Raw genomic sequence first — 3,847 nt, 5'->3', positions numbered from 1 at the left:
CTGAGCACAGTGACAGACACTTGACTCATCCCAGCACTGAAGAAGAGGAGACAGCCTGTCAGGAGTTCAAGGTTATCCTCCGTCACAAAAGTTCAAATAGTGGCTCACACCTGTACTCTCAGCGCTGGAGAGAAACCAAGGCCTGCTCCATACCCACTTAGACTTAGTGATGTCTGGATCCGTTTTATAAAGAAACAAACAACCTCCACCATTCTCCAGCCATGGTAACAGGGAGGTAAAGCTTGGTGAGAGAGGGTGTCGGACCCAACAATGTTCAACCCCAAGCCCTTGGTGAGAATGGCTGTTGGACCCAACGACGTTCAACCCCAAGCACTGGAAATAAATAAGCACAGAATTCCTAGGTTGCTTTTTTACTTTCACACAACTGTAGAGCACATTTCTGTGTTATTGAATAATCCTTAAAAACAAGATTTGAGGGCCCCACCAGCAGAGTCAAGGCTGACCCCACCTCCCTCACCACCCTGTGTGGAGGGAGGCCTAGCTGTCCAACTTAGCTATGACCCAGGCCCAGATCCAGGGCTTTGAGTTGGTCCACCCCATCACCTACTCTATCTACAAGCTGCTGGACCACGTGCGGGTGGTGGTCCTACAGAACTAAAGTGGCAGGATATCCAATAGGAGTCTCAGTGAGGGTCCAGTATTGATGTCGTGGCAGAAGCTAGAAGCCAGCAGCCTCGAACCAGACCAATGACTCATTACAATGAACATTTGCATGCTGAGCTGTTTGAGCAAAGGGGCCTCCCAGGTGGGCGACACACTGCATCTTCCAAGGCCACTGCTAACACATATGTGATGGACAGCAGGACCAGATGGAGGAGCAGAGTGGTGTGCTTGTACCTGGTACAACTGGAGATGCAACAGCTGGGACCAGTGTGAGAGAAGACTCTGGTTGATGGAGGAGCAGGTCACTCTATCCAGGAGGATCTGTAGGGTGGAGCACAGCAGCCTAAACCCTGTGTGAATTCAGCCCCCACAACAAGCTGCCCGGTCACATGTGTGCCCTGGCTCTGACCAGCAACAGGATTTTTGAGATGACAGATGGCTTGCACTTCCTTAAAGATATTCACGGTCTGTTCTTCTCCCAGAGGCCATGCTGGTCCATGGCCCACGCTTCAGAAGAGGATCATGCTGATGTCTGGGGAGCTAGACTGCCACAAGAGACCAAGCGGAGGTCCTTCGCACATGCTGGTGCTGGAGACCCTGTGGGTGTCTGTGGCCTGTGACATTGCCAGAAGCCACATAGAAGCTCGGGATCCACGCTCCTGCTGACTGTAAAGGGCAGGGAAGCTTCTCTTGCACGGGTATCAATGACTGCAGACTTGCAATTGAGAAAGATGGACAGACGGACAGACGTAGAAGTCTTCTGTGACAACACCTACCTCCACACACTCACTCCAAAGTAACAGCATGAAGAAGGAAGCCTTCAAAGAGATCCCTTAAAAGGTGTGATAGGGAAGCTAGTAGCTCTCCACAGTGACTTCCAGCAGGCGGTGCAGTGCAGGACTCAAATTTTCCTTAGGGCACTGGTCACTGGGAGTCTCACCATGTCCCAGTGAGCATATGGACAACACCAAACGGACTTGGTTCCGTTTCATTTTTGTTTTTTTGGTTTTTTTTGTTGTTGTTGTTGTTTTGCTTTGGGGGAGTCTCAAGAAAGATCCAGCACACATGGGATGAAGTGGAAACTTAAGGGTTCTTTGGAAAGTCAGATGTGTCGGATGGTGTTTTGCTGGGGCAAACACATGAAGGAGTGTTTTCCTGAAGTGGACCCAGGTGAAAGACTAAGACGAGTGAAGGAAGGTTTTGCTGAAGCAGACACAGGAGAGAGGATGTTCTGCTAAAGCAAACACATGAAAGGACACATGATGAAGGATTCTTTGCTAACAACATGCATGCACTGGTCCTCCTTACACTGCATAGCTCCTTACACTGAGCTGCATTTGTCAGGAAGCCATCGAGAGAAACGCACCAAAAAACCTTCTGGGGTTGTGCTGCCGTTTCTTGCCGCTTCTGCAGACTCGGGCTGATTGGCAGTGATGTCAGCTGAGACAGATGCATGAGCTAAGGCAAGATCCGTGGAGGACAGGTGATGTTTGGAGGGTTATAAATAGGATCCAACAGACAGTGATAGAGGCTGAGTTTGACCTGCTCATAGAGGTAGCTGTGCAACACTCGTGGGTCTCTCCTCCGATCTTCGATTGCCTGAGAGAGGCACAGCTGAGAATTTCTGGTGTCCCCCCTGCTGACTTGAGCTGAGGCTAAGGCCTGGCTGTCTCAGCTAGGTAGTGCCACTGCTGCTGATTCCTGTTTGCTATGCCGACCCTACCCAACTGGTCTGCTGGTGTGTTACATACAGTATATCCCCAACCCAAATTTGCCCCGACAATGAAAACACAACTCAGTTAATAAGATTACATGCTGTGCACCTAGATTGGGCAGATCTACCACTACACTACCATCTTCCACATCTATGAGACCCCTAAGAACTTACAGTTTCTCCAAGCCATGTGCTCTGCTTTTCTTCTTCCTCCTCCTCTGTGTCCTCTCCCTCTTCCATTTTTTTCCTTCTCTCTCCCTACCTTCCTCTCCACCTTCCCTTTATCTGCCCAATCATCAGCTCTCCTTTATTTTACAAATTAAGGTGGGAAGCAGGTTTACAGGAAATCACCTGAGTGCTGACTCATTCCTTTTTCTCAACCCCTCACAAGAGAACAGAATTAACATCAAATAAAATTAGCCCCAGGGTTATTCACAACACTTCCCCCTTTCTGTCTAGTTAAAAGATTTTATCTTGGGCTGGAGAGATGGCTTAGTGGTCCTGAGTTCAAATCCCAGCAACCACATGGTGACTCACAACCATCCGTCACGAGATCTGACGCCCTCTTCTGGAGTGTCTGAAGCTACAGTGTGCTTACATATAATAAATAAAAATAAATCTTAAAAAAATTTAAAAAGATTTTTATCTCAAATACAATTGAACATAACTATTACTATTTTGTAATTTATAAAGTATAAGAGACCTAACACCCAGTTCATCATCTTTGTTAATTAACCTCTGTCATCTATCCTTACTTTAAAGACTATATAGTTCTGCACCTGGTTATGTCTTGGCTTTAGATTGAATACCATCTAAAAACCATCCTCTCAAATCTGTTCCTCTCAAAGTAAAAAGCCTGGGTTGGCTAGGAGACTATGTAGTTTTTCAACCCCATCAGAAATTCAAGAACAACTGATATTAACTGAAAATATACAGGAAGCCTAACACAGCTTCCAAACTTAGCCAATTTAGAGACCGCTGGTCACTTGGACAGCCCCTTACTTCAACAGATTGGAGCATCGGTCTTCATCCTACTGGCCAGGGTCATCTGACAGACTTAGAGAAACAGGAATATTAAGGACTAGCCTATTCTGTCTCAGCAGAATTATGTCTGTAGATGAAATGAGGCAACTCTTGCCTAGTGGCTGTCTAGCCACAACTGGAATAACTCAAAGATGCTCAGTTTCTTCTTCGAATCCAAGACAGGGAAAGCTGTCAGGAGCAGACTGGTCTCAACAATAAGCGAATGAACATTAAACGTCACATTCTGTGGACTTGTGATGTTTTTGAAAACCAACTCTCTATGTGACGTAATCTGGACTGTTCTGTTACCTACCTCAGCCATTTCTGATTAAAATAACTGAAAACACCCTAACAATAAACTCAGAGCCATGAATTTCCTATTTGGCTCTTTGGTTTTTCAAGACAGGGTTTCTCTGTATAGCTCTGGCTGTCCTGGAACTCACTTGGTAGACCAGGCTGGCCTCGAACTCAGAAATCCGCCTGCCT

Source organism: Mus pahari, chromosome 5 (assembly GCF_900095145.1).
Source record: "Mus pahari chromosome 5, PAHARI_EIJ_v1.1, whole genome shotgun sequence".
NCBI classification, from domain to species: Eukaryota; Metazoa; Chordata; class Mammalia; order Rodentia; family Muridae; genus Mus; species Mus pahari.
The sequence above is the reverse complement of the archived record's forward strand: the minus strand, read 5'-3'. Positions refer to the sequence as shown.